The sequence below is a fragment of the Peromyscus californicus genome, unplaced genomic scaffold (assembly GCF_007827085.1).
Source record: "Peromyscus californicus insignis strain IS unplaced genomic scaffold, ASM782708v3 Scaffold_12__1_contigs__length_115047231, whole genome shotgun sequence".
NCBI classification, from domain to species: Eukaryota; Metazoa; Chordata; class Mammalia; order Rodentia; family Cricetidae; genus Peromyscus; species Peromyscus californicus.
In genome coordinates, this window is record NW_026294413.1 from 13,536,051 (window position 1) to 13,555,535 (window position 19,485).

General features: G+C 34.3%; 1 long non-coding RNA gene across 2 annotated transcripts in view; it reads left to right on the forward strand.

Moving 5' to 3' along the window:
- The first annotated feature begins 4,035 nt into the window (after positions 1–4,035).
- Positions 4,036–19,485, forward strand: part of LOC128107060 (uncharacterized) — a 44,597-nt gene continuing 29,147 nt past the window's right edge. For both annotated transcript variants that reach the window (XR_008216939.1, XR_008216938.1), the window contains exons 1-3: positions 4,036–4,154; positions 5,313–5,372; positions 7,855–7,992. This is a non-coding gene — a long non-coding RNA (uncharacterized LOC128107060). The remainder of the gene's footprint in view (positions 4,155–5,312; positions 5,373–7,854; positions 7,993–19,485) is intronic.

A 19,485-nucleotide genomic window follows, 5' to 3' on the forward strand; every position in this document is an offset into this window, starting at 1 on the left:
CAATAATATAAATAGTTTATTACTCCATTATTTTTGTTGAACATGGAAAATACTCCACAGAATAGAATGAAATATACTAGTTCTGAGATCAAATTCTCCTACACCAAATATTTCAAACTTTGAATAAGATTTCAGTCTACATAAATCACAATAACAGCCAGCAGGTGAAATATGCATATCTGTAAACACACATATATCCCTTGCCAATATGAAAAAGAAGCATTATTTTTAATTCAGTTTATTGCTCCCATTAAGAAGTATAAAAAATGGCTGGGTGGTGGTGGTGGTGAATGACTTTAATCCCAGCACTTGGAAGGCAGAGCCAGGCAGATCTCTATGAGTTTGAGGCCAGCCTGGGCTACAGAATGAGTTCCAGGAAAGGCAAAAAGCTACACGGAGAAACACTGTCTCGAAAAACAACAACAACAAAAAAGAAGTATAAAAAATTCATGTACATTTATTGAAGTCTGATAACAATTCACCATAAATCTTTTAAATTAATAGTTTCAGGAGAGAAAATCAACAAACATCAAATACAGGTTCTAATATGTTAAAGAAATTTCAGAGTTATTGCCTCAAAGTAGGAAATTCAAGTGAATGGACAAACTAGTAAACATACATGCAAAAACAAGTGTTAAACATGTTTTAAAATAGAAAACATCTGATGTATTCTGATTGAAATTCCTATTTTAGGTATTATACTTTATTAGAAAGCCTGAAATACTTTATGTTTAAATATTATGTGTTACATATAAATTAAATAAAATTAATTAAATTGGTTCATTTTAGTGACAATACATCAAATGATTTACCTTATTCATCCATAGGTGCAATATGGTGACTTGGATGAGAATGGTCACCAAAGGTCTATAGGTTTGAATATTTGGGCCTTAGTTGGTTGACCTATTTGGGAAGGATTGGAGGGTGTGGCCTTGTTGGACGTGGTATGTCATTGGGAAATTTGAGATTCCAAAAGTTTCATGCTATTCCCAGTGTGATTCTCTGTCTGCTACCTGTAGCTTAGAGTATAAGCTCACAGCTGTCCCTGCAGCCATGCCTTTATTCTGCCATTTTGGACTCTAAAACTTTGAAACCATAAGCCTAATTAAAGCCTTTCTTTCAGAATTTGCCTTGGTGATGGTGTCTCATCATAGCAATAGAAAAGTTACTAAGACATATATGAAGATAAACTCATTACTAATAATTTTAAGAAAAAATTGTTGGGAGGAAGAGAAGAGTATAATAATAAGATTAATACAGTGTTACTTTGGGAGACTTTGTTACCACCATGGCCAGCAGAGAAATGATCTGTGAGATGTACGAAGAGAGTTTGATTCTACACATTGTTGATTTGAACTTTGGGAGTCTGACCCCAAGAAGTTTATTTTAGGCATATTGAAGCAGAGCAAAATTTTGTGAAACTTTCCTGGTTTTAATTATCTCAGTCCCTTTTGTACAAGAAAGCATACATAAATCCCTGTGAGGAACAAAATAAGCTTAATAAAGATAAGATGTGATTATATTAAAACTTTTAATGTGCATGTTACTCTGTTCATAAAGGTGGGTTCTATAGAGTGTCTGAGAAAAGCTAATCTCACTATGAGGATCTGAGGGTGGATCCACTTGTGTTCTGGGCATATAGCACAAAGATCACCAGTCTATTAACTATGTCTGGACAGATAAACAGGTTATGCATCCCTTCTTTTGAAGGAAAAACCCTCTGTGTTTAACATTCTTGGGTCCTCTAGTGTTAATCTGTGATCACAAGGACCTCTGTGCCTCCTACATGTAATAATTTAAAAAAAAACCATGAATTAAAACCTCACAAGATAGTGCCTTCTTTCTATTAGAACAGCCACTAGAGAAAAACCATATTGGCAAGAACATGGAGAAATTGTGTGCTTCTTGAATACTTAGAGGAAATTTAAAAAAAATAAAATCTCTATGTAAAAGAGAATGGCAATTTATTTCTATAAAAATTGAAAATGATTAATCACTTATCCAAATTGTTAATATTTATCTGAAGCAACTAAAAGAAAGAACTCAAAAGTTATTTTATATCTATGTTCATATCTGCATTATTCATAGCAGAGTGCAAGAAAGATAGAGAATTACTTGTCTGCCCACGGAAAAGTTAACAATATACAATATACATTAATAACAGAGTTTTCTTCAGTCTTGAAAAAAAGAAAGTTCTCTCTCTCTCTCTCTCCCTCTCCCTCTCCGTCTCCCTCTCTCTCTCTCTCTCTCTCTCTCTCTCACACACACACACACACACACACAAAATGAATCAATAAGACAGGTCACAGACATCAGTATAATAGGTATTGTTAACATAAAAAATACTGGATGTTTTCTTTAACATGAATTGCTCAAGTCATTAAAAGTCTGAGACAAAAGGTAAAATTCTAATTATGATGAGTTGAGTCAATAGGAAGTCAATTTTTAATAAACAAGTATGATTAGTTTTGGAAATTAAACACTTTAAAATGGTGGTAGTGAGGACACAAAATATGAATTTGTTTAGTTAACTTGAAAATTAGATCAAATAGTTTATGTGTATATTACCATATTCAAATTACATTAATAAAAATATCACAACGGGGTTACACTAAATATAAGTGTATATTGTCCGCCATTTAATAGGTCATTCAGTTTTAAGATTGTAGTTAATTTTTTTGATTACTGGTTTTATTGTTTTTAATAGTATTTTAACTTTTTGAGGTTATAATACAATTATACCATTGACCCTTCCTTTTACCACATTCACACAGCCCTGTGCGCCACTCTCCCTTTGCACTCTTTCAAATTCACAGCATCTCATTGTTATTTCAATTTTAAAATGAACAGTGCATTTATGACATAGTTCACCATGTTGAAATTTCGAATGTTTGGTTTGACTGGATTTATGTAACTGCATCCACCTGTTGCAAAAATAATTTCATTTGAGGCAAGCTGAGAGGTATACTATCTGTGTGTATAAGGATGGGTATTTAGGATACAGCTGAGAATTATACTGACTTAGGAAAGTGACAGTATAGGTTATCCTCTAGGTTCTATGACCTCATTGCTCACAGTGCGCTGGGTAATTTTTGTCAAATAGAAATAAGGCATGGCCATTTGGAAAGAAGAAAGCAGACACGAAAAAGTACCTTATAAAATTGCCCTGGAAGCAAGCCTAAGGAAAATTTTGTTAACTAATGACTGATGTGACAGCCCATATTCCCCCTCCCCATCTTCTGTAGCTGAAGTTATTCTGTTCCTGCCTGATTCCCGTGGCCCTCAGACCCATGGAAACATACAGAGACATATTATTTACAAACTGTATGGCCTAATGGCTCAGGCTTCTGATAGCTGTTTTTATATCTTAAATTAACCCATTTTTATCAATCTATAAGTTGCCACATGGCTCGTGGCTTACCAGTATCTTAACATGTTGCTTCTCGTCATGGTGACTGGCACTGTCTCTCTCGGCCTCCCTTTCTTTCACCCAGCATTCTCTTCTCTTCTTGTCCCGCCTACACTATCCTTCTTGTCTGGCTACTGACCAGTGTTTTATTTATCAATCAATCATAGCAACACATATTCACAGCATACAGGACATCCCCCAGCAATCTTCTCATGGATTTGTCTCACCTTTCCACCCTTTTAACTCCAAGCCTCCTGTCTCTTTAGAAAACAAACTAGAAAACCCTGTCTCAAAAAACAAAAAAAGAAGAAAGAAAACAAACTAGAAAATAAAATAATAAAATAAATTCAAACAAACTAGATTGGTAAAGAAAAAGCACAAGAAACACACACACACAAACATTAAAAAAAAAACCCACAAGATCTGAAACCAAAATACTCAAGAAATATTCAAGCAAAAGACCAATAAGATAAAAAGTGGCAAAATAATAGAATATGAGAAAAATATGTAAAATAGCTATTAATTTTGTATTGTTTTTATTGCTAGACATAGTATCTATACTTACCAGTGGTTTATATACCCAGTGAGAGACACCATTGAAGAAATCTCATTATTCCTTTGCAGGTGGTTGTTGATTTGAGACCACTTCTTGATTAGAGATGGGATTTCCTGTCCCCTTCCCTCCTCAGCAGTGTGAGCTGTCCTGCTTGAATATGTTCTGCCTCCGCATGATTCCACAGCCTGTGTGAGTTCCCAGGAGAATCAGTTTTGCTGTGTCTGGAAGGCCATGTTTCCTTGGAGTCATTCATCCCTCCTGGTTCTTACCGTTATTCTGCCTCCTCATCTCCAAAGCTCCTTGACTCTTGAGTGGAGACATTTCTTGAGGACATCCTGTTTAAGACTGAGCATTTCAAAGTCTCTCACATTCTGTATATTGTGCAGTTCTGGATCTCTATGTTAGTTACCATCTACCCCAACAGGAAGTCTATATGATGGTTAGTTTTCATGAAAAAGCAAGCCACCTCAGCCATGGAGATGTAAAAGGCAAGCAACCAGCGGGGTGGTGGTGGCACTCACCTTTAATCCCAGCACTTGAGAACCAGGGGCAGGTGGATCTCTGTGAGTTCCACGCCAGCCTTGTCTACAGAGTGAGTTCCAAGACAGACTCCAAAGCTATACAGAGAAACCCTGTCTCAAAATAAAAAACAAGACAAAACAAAAAACAAAAAAAGTACACAAACAGCCTTCTTTAAATATTTCTGCTTCAGTTCTTCACACCAGGTTCCTGCCCCATTTTATTTATTTAACCTGACAATGGACTATATAATATGAGATAAAACAATCATTTTTCACCCCGAGTGCCTTTATTCAAAATGTTTTTGATGTTTCAAAGAAAATGTCCCCCACAGGGCACTATTAGGAGGTGTGGTCTTATTGGAGGAAGTGCATCACTGTGGAGGCAGGCTTTGAGGTCTTTTGCTCAAGCTTCCCTCAATATGACTGTTAGTTGACTTCCTGTTGCCTGCATGATGTAGGACTCTCAGCTATTCCTCCAGAAGCATGTAGGCCTGCACACTACCATGCTCCCCACCATGATGATAAAGGACTAAACCTCTGAAACTGTAAGCAAGACCCCTCCCCTCAATTAAATGTTTTTCTTATAAGAGTTTTCGTGGTCATGGTGTCTCCTCACAGTAATAGTAACCATAACTAAGACAGTGTTTATCTATGTTTATAGTATCAGATATAAATGCCCTCCTATTGAGTGGGCCTTAAGTCCAATTAGATGAACTTTGATTACCTCTAAGATATAACTGCCACATTGCACATTTGGTAGTATATTGTCACGGTGTTCATTCTAGTGGTTCATATATTGATTTCTTTTTTTTTTTTTTCTTGACAGCTTTCGTAGTACATTGAGATGCATACCATGAGAACTAGTCCTCATGGAGGAGGCTTTCAGGTCAGTTCCAGTTCAACTCATCCAATTCTTGGGTACAAAGCAAGTGTTGCATTCATCAATAAGGTCTTACCTTCAAGTCCTGAACTACAAAAACAGAACATATATTATTTTAGGATTTCTTGTACTCACTTAATCAAGAACTCAAAGAGCAGTTTTCCATGCTTGATACCAGAAATTTTGATAGTTTATGGCTCTTGGGGAAAGATTTTCAGCCTGAAATATATCTTCATATAAATTATTTATATATGCATGTATGGACAGAAAATTAGAAAGACAGACAGTCATACAAACATAATTGCTTAATTCTTATATGGGCACAGGTATTGTGGTTTCATGGCTATAACCTCTGTTGTTTCTAAGCAACTTATTTTCACTACTATTACTAGCCCTGGATATTTTTATTTGTCTATATTCATCAAAGCATGAGCAGCGGCTACTTTAAAGTGAGCCTAATATATTTTAGAATATAAATATTTCTTGAGTAGAACTAAATTCAAGAATATTTTAAAGTAAAATTACAATTTATATCTGACATACTCATCTGTGGTGATATATTGTGTCCCCCAATATATTGTGCACCCTAATAAAGCTTATCTGAGGATCAGAGGAAAAAGCCAGCCACTATATTAAGCATAGAAGTCAGGCAATGGTAGCACATGCCTTTAATCCTAGCATTTGGGAGGCCAAGATTCATCTGGATCTCTGTGAGTTCAAGGCCACACTGGGAACACAGCCAAGCATGGTGTCTCATGCCTTTAAATTCCAACACTAGTTAAACACAAAGGTCTGGAGGTCTGTACAGACGGACAGGAAGTGACAGACCTGGGCAGAAAGAGGAAGTGATGTAGCTGGTCAGAGAGAGGAAGTGAAATGGCAGGGATAGAAAGGCTCACAGGTGTGGGTAGGTCTCTTTAGAGGCTGAGGAGTCGATAAGGTGAGGTTGGCTGTGGCTTGTCCTATTCCTCTGATCTCTTGGCTTTCACCCCAATATCTGTCTCTGTTTTTATTAATAAGACTGTTTAGCAATTTGTCTTACACGCAGCAGCATATTTTTAACAATATATTAAATACTATGTTTTTTCATTAGCAAATATTAAAATATATTTCATTTTCTGCCACTCACCTGGTGTTTTAATAACAGGTAATTTTTTACTGTAAGATCAAAGGTACCATATCTAAAACATAAGAGGCTTGAGGTACTTTAACATTCTTTACTTGCTTACTATTTCAGGTATTAATGTCTAGCACCTAAATACATAATTTTCAATTATCAAAAGCATGCTATGTTAAAAGACACACTACAATTATTTTTAAATCATTATGTAATTATTTAATTAAAGACTTTTATCATAATCATGGAGAAAGGGCTCAGCAGTAAAGATCACTGACTGCTCTTCCGGAAGTCCTGAACTAAATTCTCAGCATCCATATGTCAGCTCAAAACCACTTGTAACCCAGTTCTACAGGATTCCAGTGCCTCTTTTGGCCTCCAATTACACCAGACACACATGTGGTAGACAGGTATGCATTTAGACAAATGTAAAATAAAACAAAATAAAATAAAGAAACCAATGATTTTGTCTCTGAATGTATATTTTGAAATGTGACAGATACTCTGTTAAGGATATTTGTTTAATTCATATGTGTATCTGAATAAGAACATGGTATTAAGTTTCTAAATATGTTATCTCTAACTCTAGTGCTTGTTGAAAATTGTTAGATATTTAGTTACATTATATGTATAAGTTATTAGAGGAACTTGCTACAGTACCATTTTCTGAAATAAGGAATTAGGCACCCATATTAGTAGCAAGACTTTTTTTTTATTCATATCTGTACAGTTTCAGAGGACCATGTTTTCTTAGGACAGTCATTTCAGTTCTGATTACAACAGATGATGACACAAGACATAAGTAACTTATTCTTTCATGATGCACTGGAAAGTTATCATTTATTTTCTCTTTTCACATAGATGTTAAAAGACATTTACATCTATAATATGTATACAATGTTGAGGAACTGGTGTCTTAAGAGTATACTTTGAAATAAGAATGAAATTCTGTATAGTAATTGATAGTAAACAAACTTTTAGTTGCATAGTAGCTCTAATTTAAAAAATTTTAATTTTAATTTTTCTGATGAAATTAAAGATTAGGCTATCAAGTTATGTTATTAAAGCAACAATAATATAATAAAGCAATTGACAAGATATATAAATGTGTCAAATAGATTATATTTAAACACAGAAACATTCACACACATAAAGAAATAGAATCTCTAACAGTCCAAATACAGTGAGATGAAATACAAAAGAGACTGTGTTTTCAGCACCTTCCTGAACTCTTGTCATCGTTCCAAAAGACAAACTCATTGGAGCAGGTGTATTTCCTCGGGGTTGAACTGTAGAGTGCCCGAGAGGCATGATCCCTGTGTTTTCCTTTACTCGACTATCATTGATCATAGGTGTGCTGTGTTTATTCAGAGACACTCGACTTTTCCTCCATGGGTCAACTGAAGATTCCAAACCTGAGGAGCCAATGGAGGAAGTTGTTTCTGTCTCATCATCACACAGGCTTTATTCTGGACTTCAGGCATTCTCTTTTGCTCTCTAGATCTCTAGGTAATGCTAATGATTACTTTTCTTGACTTATGACTAGCCATATAATAGGCCATTTTTATGTCTTCTAGACATACGATGTTTAAATAAATTTCTTTGGGATTAATTTTAAAGTCAGGGGAAGTTTTACACTTATAACCAAGAAAAGAGCTTCACAGATTAAGCAAAATAAACCTTTGTGAAGCAAGGCAAACTTGTAACATCAACCTATTGCCTTAAATATAGAAAAAAAGTAATGTTTTATAGAAATACATATTTATAAGAAAGAAAGAAAACTGAAATGTCATCCTGGCTACTCTTTCCTTGAATGTTTAAAGAGTCAAAGTCAAGGACCTGACAGACCTTATCTAGTCAGGCATCTTCTGATAATATTTTAGTATGGCATTTCTGACTAAAATGAGGATTTGAGGCCATGGTATTCACTGACATGCTCCAGTATGTCTTTTTTTAAGACACAGATAAACTTGTTAAATCTTTACTGTAGTGAGGAATTTTCAAATACTTGAAAATGTGCTTGTTTATGAACCTGTGATTGATAGGGTGTTTCAACACCACCTATGAATATGACCAGACTTCTCTTGCTCCCCAACTATTGCTTCTATCATTTGGAAGAATTTCAGATGAATATCATGCTTCTAAATCACAACTTTAATTTTAATAATCATGCAATCATATGCACCACATTTTTAAAGATTTTGCATTATATATTTTATTATTTAAAAAAAATTTAAATTTAAATGTATTTTGGTCAAATTCTTCCCTTTTCCTAAGTCTTTCTGTGTCCTTTCCCCCTTCTTACTGATCGTACTTTAGGTTCTGTCTAAAAGAAAACAAAGAATAATATAACATCAACTCCCCCCAAAATAAAAATAAACTCCCCTAAAATTACCCACCAAACTGTAGCAAAGTAAAACTACACACAAAAACAAACAAACAAACAAACAAACAAAAACCTGTAGAGTACATTACTTATTGATCAACTCCACTTGAACATGAGTTCTTGAGTACTTGCCATAACCCACTGTTCCTTCTCCCAGCAGGTAGAAATTGCACTTAAGTTGTTAATCTTTACCCTATTGCTTAGATTTCCATTTATTCCTTCATTCATACATACATATTAAAAATATAATAAGATGAAACAAAAACTATTACATCAAAGTTGGGTAACACAAAGCAACAGAAAGATAAGATCCTAGGAGAAGATTGAAGAGACAGAGACCCACTCATTCAAACTCTCAGGAATCCCATACAAAAACACTAAACTGAAAACCATTATATATATGCAAAGCACCTGGTGTAGACCCATGTAGGCCCTGTGCATGCTGCTTCAGTCTCTGAGTTCCTATGACCTTTGCTCATGTTGAATTAGAGAACCTTGTTTTGTTGGTGTTTTTCAGTTGCTTCTGGCTCTTAGACTGTTTCTGCCCCTCTTCAGTAGGGTTCCCAGAGTTCTAAGGGGAGATATTTGATTGAGACATCCTTTAGGTACATCACTCTCAGTGTTATGTTAGGCTATGATTTGTTCCCATCTGCTGAAGGAGGAACCTGCTTTGATAAAGGCTGTATAAAGCAGTGATCTACAAGTATAGCAGAATATCATTATGAATCATTTTTATCACCACATTATTTTATCTTTTTTAGACCAGTATTATTCAGTTTACCCTAGGATGCTGAGCTATCTGGTGTAGGTATTATCTTTAACAATGGGCCCTTGCTGTCAGTTTGTGAAGAACAAATTTCAGTCTTGCTTAACTGCCTGGGCTGTTTAAGAATACCCATGGGAGCCCTTTGGCCACCTACTCAATTAAATTTAACCTCATTCTGGTACTGGAATCTTTACTTCTTGACAAGAAATGGCCAATTAGATCTCTGTTCCCAGTTATTTGGGAATATCATTTAGATCATCTTCATATGTGTATACATTTAGGGAGTTTCTTCTGTATTAGGTCTCTATACTACACCCCCAGATGGCCCTTAATTATTTTGTCTCGCACTGCATTTTACTACACATTTAATGCAAGTAAGGAACCAGACAAAAGGAAATATACCAATGTGAACATCATTAATCCATTCGTGCTTTCACTATTTCTGAAAGACAAATAATTTTTAATTTCTCACCCGTGAAAACTACAGAAAAAAACATATTTTCAGCATATTTATTAGTGTTTTTTAAAATTTGTCAGGAGGCTCATATTAAGCTTGTATATAACATTTGTTATGAAATATTTCAAGTTGATTATTTTCATGTAGGAAATATGTAGCTTTCATATGTTTATTTTGAATTTCAAGCTTTTGAAATTTTTTGTTAGATTATTATACTTAATTACCAATTATAAGATTTGGTTTTGTCCTAGATATAAATATTTAAGTTGTTTCCACATTTAATTTTTTAAGGAAAGAGGTAAAGGAAACAAACTCTCTACCCTGGTTCTCTAAGGTATATTCCCAATTCTAGCAGTAATTAAGAAAATATAATGATTGAATGCAGAATCTTCTGTGGGAATATACCTGTATGTTTATAAGATTATTGTTTCAACAAAAGGGTTCAACTTTCATGAATATATGTCATGGAATTATATGAGTCCAGATTTTTTTATGTTATCAGAGATATGACCACATGTCTGATTACTTAACAATGACAACTCAAACTTCATTAATTAAAATGGGATTTTTTAATAACTTTCAATTATTGAGTTCCAATTTTATCTTCTATTATCTACATAATTCTTTCTTTTTCAGGAATTTAATTCTAACACCTGAGTTTGTAAAGATAGTTTTACCAAATAGATATTTTATACATAATATTCTTACTAGTAATCATTACTGTACACTACTTTTTTCACTCTTGATATCACTTCTTCCTTCTGATTCACAATCCTATTGTAAGTGGTTGCAATGTGTTTACACAGAAGTCCCTTGGTTTTCGCTTGTTATAAATGACGATAGTTAAGTTAAACATTTTCATCAGTGGAGCTCAGCAGTAAACATTTTAGAGTTAAGAAATGCTATAATAACAACAGCTTCTAGAAAACTCTTTCGATTCCAAGCTGGAAAATGGGAGCTAGCCAGGCTTGACTGAAAGCTCCTATTGATAACTTGGGCACGATTGTTCCACTCTTGCCGTCACCCTCCCTCAGTAGTTTTGTTCTTACAATGGATCAAAATGCAGGAGACCGTAGAATTCTTGTAGGACCAACCCTTACCACGTGTTCCCAGTTCATGGAAGAGGCAGTCCAAGGAGCTTTGCTTTTCCTTCTTTCCATTTTCCAGATTCCCCCTGTTCCCACATAGTATTATGCTGATCACTACTCCACCATTCTATCAGCTTCCTTAATTTTATCACCTCCCTCTTTTCTATCCATTGTTTAATTTTGTACAAAATAATTATTTTCTCAGTGTTTCCTTTCTTACATGTTCGTTATCAGTGTATCATTGATATATTTTTAATAGTGCTGGGATGGAACCTACAACCTCAGACAATCTAGGCAAGTACTGTCTTAGCTTTAACCTGATCCCTCCATTTCTTATTTTCTTACAATTTACCAGATTGCTGATTTCATACATTGGTCCCAAAAAATTTAAGTATATTGATAAAAACTGAGTATTAACAACATTGTTGTCAAGCAGAAATAACTAGCTTACTTCTGTTATTTAACTTTGTACTACTCTTAGTGTTCCACATCTCTTTAATTTTCCAAATCTGAGACAAAGCAGTAACTAATGCTTGAATAGTAGTTTGGAAACAGAATATTTATTGATAGTCAGAAAACTTCTGGTGATTCACTATGTGTGTGAGATTTTTGTGTACTTCAGAAATTTTTCTCATGAATTGTAATTATTTTCAATCATTTCTATTTCTAGATGTTACTGAGCCAAATTGTCATTAAAATTATCATTTAGGTGTAACAGGGATGTTAACTAATGTTTGTATATACTCTGTTCATAACTATAACTATAATAATATGGCATAAAGTATTTGTTTATATTCTATGTGCTATTTTTAGTTATAATTACTCGCTAATTCTAATTTCTTTAAAGAATAGTTCACTTTCGTTTTTAAATTCTGATTATTATTTAAAATACTGGAAGAGCCTGCATGAAGTCTTTCATTTATAATATATAAGAAAATTACTGAAATGAAATAAAAAGGAGGAGACAGGGAGACAAAAGAGAGTTGTGGATTGAATATGATCAAAGGAGATGACATACATACAGGAAACTGTAAAAAAGAAATCCATCCTTTCCTTTTCATTTATTTTAAATGATTAATTAATTTGTCCCAGCTTGATCACAGTTTCCTGTCCCTCCCTCCTCTTCTCCCAGCTCCCCCATCCATTCCTTCTCCCTTCTCTTCAGAAACAGACAGGCTTTCCATGTATAACAGCCAGACAAGGCACATCAAGCTGAAATAAGAGTAGTTACCTCCTCTCTTATTGAGGCTGGACAAGTCAACTCACCAAGAGGAGGAAAAGTTCTCAAATGCAAATAGTAGAGTCAGAGACAGCACCTGCTCCCACTGTTCGAAGTCCCACAAGAAGATCAAACTACACAACTGTAACACGTGCAGCAGGCCTAAGTCAGTCCCATATAAATTCTCCGCTTTGCAATTCAGAAAATGTGAGTCCCTAACAGCCCAAGTTAGTTGATTCTGTGGTTTTTCTTGTGGTGTCCTTGGCCCCTCTGGCTCCATAATCCTTTTCCCCCCTCTTCCACAAGATTCCATAAGGTCTGCCTAATGCTTGAGTATGTGTCTCTGCATGTTTCCATCACTTGCTGGGTGAAGCCTCTCTGATGGCAATTGGCCTAGGCAACCCTCTATGAGTATAGCAAAATATCATTTGGAATCATTTCTTTGACAATTTTTTCCCAGACACGTTTTGTTCTATCCTAGATCTCTCAACTGTTCAACCTCTGGGTTCTGGTCCTCCAGGTATTGTCAGGCATGGGCTCCCTCTCTTGGTATGGGTCTCAAGTGGTAGCAGTCGTTTGTTGGTCATTTCCATAGTTTCTGCTCTAAACCCAATTTATCCCAGCATATCTTGAAGGCAGGGCAAATTGTAGGTCAAAGGATATTGACTGTGTTGGAGTCCCAATCTCTCCACTCTAAATGTAGCCTGGTTACAAGAGATGGCCATTCAGACTCCATATCCTCCATTGCCAGGAGTCATAGCTAGGGTCATGCACATAGATTCCTGGGATTTTTCCAATGCACTAAGTTTCTAGGTCATCACAGATATTTCCTTGATTCCAGTGTTTTCTTCCAGTACTCTCTTTCTATGCTCAACCCACCTGATCTCTTCTATTTTCATGCCCACTCACCCCCATCCATAACATCTTCCCCCATTTACCTGTTATGTCTATTCTATTTCTCCTTCACAGTGAGATTCATGCCCCCCACAACCTCCTTGTTACTTGGCTGCTTTGACCCTATAAGTGAGTACATACCATGGTTCTCTTCCTGGGTCTGGGTTTTCTCAATTAGGATGATCTTTTCTAGTTCCATCCATTTCTAGCAAATTTCATGATCTCATTGCTTTTAACAGCTGTACAATGGTCCAGTGTGTAAATGTACCATATTTCCTTAATCCATTGTTTAGTTGAGGGACATCTAGGTTGTTTCTGAGTTCTGGATATTATAAATAAAGCTGCTGGGAATATAGCTGAGTAGGTATTCTTGTGGTATGGTAGAGCATCCTTTGGGTATATGTCAGGAGTGGTATAGCTGGGTCTTGAGGTAGGTCAATTCCCAATTTTCTGAGAAAACACCATTTTGATTTCCCAAGTGGTTGTATGAGTATGAACTTCAAGGAGCAATGGAGGAGTGCTCTTCTCTCTCCACAGCTTCTGCAGCATGAGTTGTCCCTTGTGTTTTTGACCATAGTCATTCTGATAGGTGTAAGATGGAATCTCAGAGTAGTTTTGATTTACATTTCCCTGATGGCTAAGGATATTGAATGTCTCTTTAAGTATTTCTTGGCCATTTGAGATTCCTCTGTTGTGAATTCTCTTTTCAGATCTGTACCCCATTTTTAATTGGATTATTTGGTTTGTTGATTTCCAGTTTCTTGAGTTTTTTTTATATATGTTTGAACTTAGCCCTCTATCAGATGCAGGATTGGTGAAGATCTTTTCCAATTCTGTAGGCTGCTGTTTTGTCCTTTTGATGGTGTCCTTTGCCTTTCAGAAGCTTTTCAATTTCATGAGGTTTCATTTATTCATTTTTGGTCTTAGTGCCTGCATGGCTGGTGTTCTGTTCAGGCAGTTGTTTCCTGTGCCAATGTGTTCAAGGCTATTCCCTACTTTCCCTTCTATCAGGTTCAGTGTATTTGGTTTTCTGTTGAGTTCTTGGATTCACTTGCACTTGAATTTTGTGCAGGGTGATAAATATGGATCTATTTGCATTCTTCTACATGTTGACATCCAATTAGACCAGAAACATTTGTTGAAGATGTTTTCCTTTTTTCAATCGACTATTTCTGTATTCATTGTCAAAAATCAGGTGTGCATAGATTTGTGGGTTAACATCTGGATCTTCGATTCTATTCCATTGATCCAAATGTCTGTATTTATGCCAATACCATATGGCTTTTTATCCTTACTGTTCTTTAGAACAGCTTTAAATCAGGGATGGTGATACCTCCAAAACTTCTTTAGTTGGACACGGTGGTTTTAGCTGTCCTAGGTTTTTTTTCTTTTTCCATATGATGTTGAGTATTGTTCTTGCAAGATCTTTAAAGAATTGTATTAGAATTTTGATGGGGATATCATTGAATCTGTAGATTGCTTTTGGTAAGATGGGCATTTTTACTATGTTGATTTTACCAATCCATGAGCATGGAACATCTTTCCATCTTCTGATATAATCTTCAATTCCTTTCTCCAAAGAATTGAAGTTCTTGTCATACAGGTCTTTCACTTGCTTGGTTAGAATTACACCAAGAAATTTTATACTATTTGTGACTGTTGTGAGGTTGTGGTATCCCTGATCTTTTCTCAGCCCTTTTATCACTTGTATATAAGAGGAATACTCATTCTTTTGTATCCACCCACTTTGCTGAAGGTGTTTATTAGATGTATGAGTTCCCCCAGTAGAATTTTTTCAACTCACTTATGTATACTTTCATATCTTCTGCAAACATCTATACTTCACTTCTTCCTTCCCAATTTGTATCTGCTTGATCTCCTTAAGTTGTCTTATTGCTCTAGATAAAACTTCAAGTACTATATTGAGTAGATATAGAGAGAGTGGACAGCATTGTCTTGTCCCTGATTTTAGTGGAATTGCTTTAAGTTTCTTCCCATTTAATTTGATGTTGGCTATTGTCTTGCTGTATATTGTCTTTATTATGTTTAGATATGTTCTTTGTATCCTTGATCTCTTGAAGACTTTGATCATGAAGGAGTGTTGAATTTTGTTAAAGGACTTTTGAACATCTAATGAAATGATCACGTCTTTTTTTTTTAATCTTTCAATTTGTTTATATTGTGGGTTACATTGACAGTTTTTCACATGTTGAACCATCCCTGCATTTCTGGAATGAAGTCCTTTTGGGCATGGTAAATGATCTTTTTGATATGTTCTTGGATTTCATTTGCATATACCTTTTATTTTTATTTTATGTGCACTGGTGTTTTGTATGCATGTATGTCTGTGTGAGGGTGTTAGATCTGCTGTAAATAAAATTACAGACAGTTGTGAGCTGCCATGTGGTTGCTGAACTTGAACTCAGGTCCTCTGGAAGAACAGCCAGTGCTGTTAACTGCTAAGCCATCTTTCCAGCCCCAGCTTGCATGTATTTTATTGAATGTCATTGCATCAATGTTCATGAGGGAATTTTATCTGTAATTCTCTTTGTTGAGTGTTTATGTGGTTTGGATATCAGGGTAACTGGCCCTCATAAAATGAATTTGGCTCTGTTCCTTCTGTCTGTTTTATAGAATAGTTTGAGGAGCATTAGTATGAGATCTTCTAACACTATCTGTCCCGGGGCTTTGTTTGAAACCCATTATTTTCTACAGTGAGCATAAATAAAAACTAAAAAATCTAAAACAAAGATAAATTATATTAATAAAGATTATTGGTAAACTAATTTCCTATAATCTTATTAGTCGTTGAATATTTGGAAATTATTTAAATTTATTTTGATCTTCATAAATAAAAAAGCTATAAGAAGCCCTATAAAATAATATAACTTATTGACTAACTGTTTATAATATTTAAATTTCATAATTGTAGCAGTTGGGCATTGAAATATGAGCCATGAAATTATAATCATGAATTTGTTTCATTTAAATTTTATTGTAATGTCATCAGCATTCACAATCTACATTATGTGCAATTTTGAATTATCTGGTTATATCACTAACCTACTAGGTTAAAAGACATATCCTAACATACAACCTCCCTGCTGCTGTCACTTGATGCCAACTTACAGTTTTTCCACTTCCCTTCACCACTGGCTCGCGACAAGCTTGTTACCTCATGAGAATTTTGAAAACATGTATCTGGCCATTCCACCTTTATTTTTAAGCTAAACACTGATGCTGTATACTTCATTTCTCCCTTTTCAAATTGTACGTATCTTTCTGCAGCTTTTTTTTTTAACCTGAACACAGTGTTTTAGATCATATTCACTTCTAAGTATCTGCATATTTGTATATAACATACATTAAAGTAGTACTTTATTACTCTTGCTTAACTGACAATTATTTTATAATGATTTAAATTAATTAAAATGTCATGCATGTCTATATCAAGATGCCTTTTAGCATAAGAAAATATCATAAATTCCTCAAAGTAAAATTGTTAGAACAATATTAAAATATTAATATAGATTTTAATTTAGATTGTCAGATATTTTTAAACATTTTATACATCATAATAAAATGATAGTTATAGTTTTACTAATCATTCATTTCTTACTAATGTCACTATTATTTTACAAGTACTATAATGTTTCACTTTTTCATTGTGTTAATTTTTATTATCATTTTAAGATAAAATTATGTTTCACATACATCAAAAAGTTTATGAAAGATAAATGATATTTCATGTCAAAAAGTGTTTTATGCATAACACTGTACAATTTTAAATATAATTCATCAAAATTTGAACAATGGTCCTTCGCAAAACTATATTATTAAAAGGTAAATAAAAGCAAATGCGGACATTCTGATATTAAAGTTCTGAATGTAAGTGCATATCCTCTTCCTTGAACCTTCTTTGTTTTCCTTTAGATGGTACTTTTGACATTTGTCCTGGAAATATTGCCTAAACCCAGGAGAAAAGGACTTATTTTAAAGTAAAATTTCAAATAAATATGCAAAAGTCCTCAAAAATTACATAATAGTTTAATAGTTTATCAAAGTTTGCAGGTGGAGAATTTTTGATAAATTGAAAACTTGTAATCTGCTATTATAAAAGAACCTTCGATGAATTAGTCACAGAACATTAGAGACAAATAAGGGACCTGGAGAGACGACTTGGCATGTAATGGTGTTGTCGCCAAGTCTGACAACAGGATGAAAGAGATCAGACTTCCACAAGGTGTCTTCACAACCTCACATGTGCATTATGGTATATGCATGTACATACATGTGCATGACTGCCCACATCAATAAATGAAGTAAATCAAAGTGATGAAACATAAAAAGAACAACCTCCATTATATAGTAGTAAAATATGCTTAAATACTCTTTATAAACGTACATTGTAGACACAATCCTCCATCTGATGTAAAACAATATATGCACTAATAGTCTCACCAAGATAAACTCTTTCATTTTCTAGGTTTAAAGTCCACTCTCTGAGGCAAGTATAAGTGCACGTATGAGTGAAAGTTCCATGATGAAACCCGTTACTCTACACACTACACTGGACAACCCTCAGAAGCAGTTCCACAATTTTCTTTTTTCTTTTTGGTTTAACAAAGCCTTTACAATGTCTGTGCTGCCAGCATAACTTTGGATTATTTAGATAATGTCCTTTTGTTTTCACAATAGTTGTTTTATTGCCTCTTTATATTTATAAATCTATTTATTACAATTACAATGGGGTTTTGTGTCCTTTTAAGTTACTGCGATCATCACACCTTGACAAACTTGTTTCTTGCCTTTCTTCCACTTTCACCAGGCAATGAAACATTCCAGAGCCAACAAGACCTGTAATTTCCTTGTATTTTTCAAGCAGTGAAATAATCATGTGAAAATTGTGTAGCTATGCATGACCAGACTCATGGCTGCTATGAGTTCAGTTCTCCAGATGCACATATTCCTTTTAGCTTTTGAATTCTTGAGTATGGACTACAAAAATCCTTTAGATCCCTTTACTTTCTTTATAGGCTTTTATAATTTCCCAACTTATTTTGGATTAATATAAAGATTTCAACAAATCATTTAATCATGCACACACAGGACACACTCCTAGCCCAATATTACTAGCATGGAATTCAAACAGTTCTTCTCATCTCAAGGAAAATTAAGATACTCTGCCAACTGCGCACACATAAATGTGTTTTAGTAAATAGCAAATTCTGGCTACTTTTTGGAGAGTGAATCAACTGAATGTTTGAGTAGTGGAAGCTAAGCTATACAGAAGAGTTGCAGTCCACTCACATGTGGCTGCCATCTATTTTTAGGATGCAGTGAACTGATAACATTTCTATTGTTTTCTCTAACTACTTCTTTGTTTCTTTTAATAAGACAATTTAAAATATGTTACATTTCCATTCATCACTTCTTCCTTCATAGTTTTTCCTTTTATTCATTCCTAAGTAAGTTTGGAATAGATGTTTTTTCAAATAGGAACACAACTGAGTAAATTCAGTACAAATGTGACCTTTCAGCAATTTAAATCATGTATGTGAATTTATATTTTCATTATTTAATTTTTTCTCTTTTTTCATCTATTACCTTACTCACCTCGGCTCATTTATTACTTATTTATAATTTTATGCAATCAAAATATCTTGTTTTGGAAATAATTTTTATTTATTCTCAGATGTTTTAATTGAATAGGCATATATTTTACACATGTGGAATTTTCTACTCTAAATTTTATTTTCTGGTGGTTACAGATCTTATAAAGTGTGAACATAACAATATTTAATTAACCAAATACAATGAAAACAATATATTATCAAACATTTTACTCTTTTGTAATGTTGCCAATCACTGCTTATTAATTAATAATGTAAGTGTTAATTGCATTCTTTAAAATTTACAACTAAAGAAAGAATCATCTTTCCTATTGATTGCTCAAGAAGTTGTATAAAACAATATTTACCAGCAAGCTCTGCATATATTTCATTCTGAATTCCCTGGAGATAATTAAAAATCCAATAAGCTTATTGGCTAGTAAATGTCAAGCTTCAAATTATCTTCAACATCAAGAAATGTCAAATACACATTTAATAATATTAAATTGCAAATTTACCAAAAGTAGAGTTTATACTCAAGTTGTAACTAAATACTTACACAGTTAATTGATTTCACCCT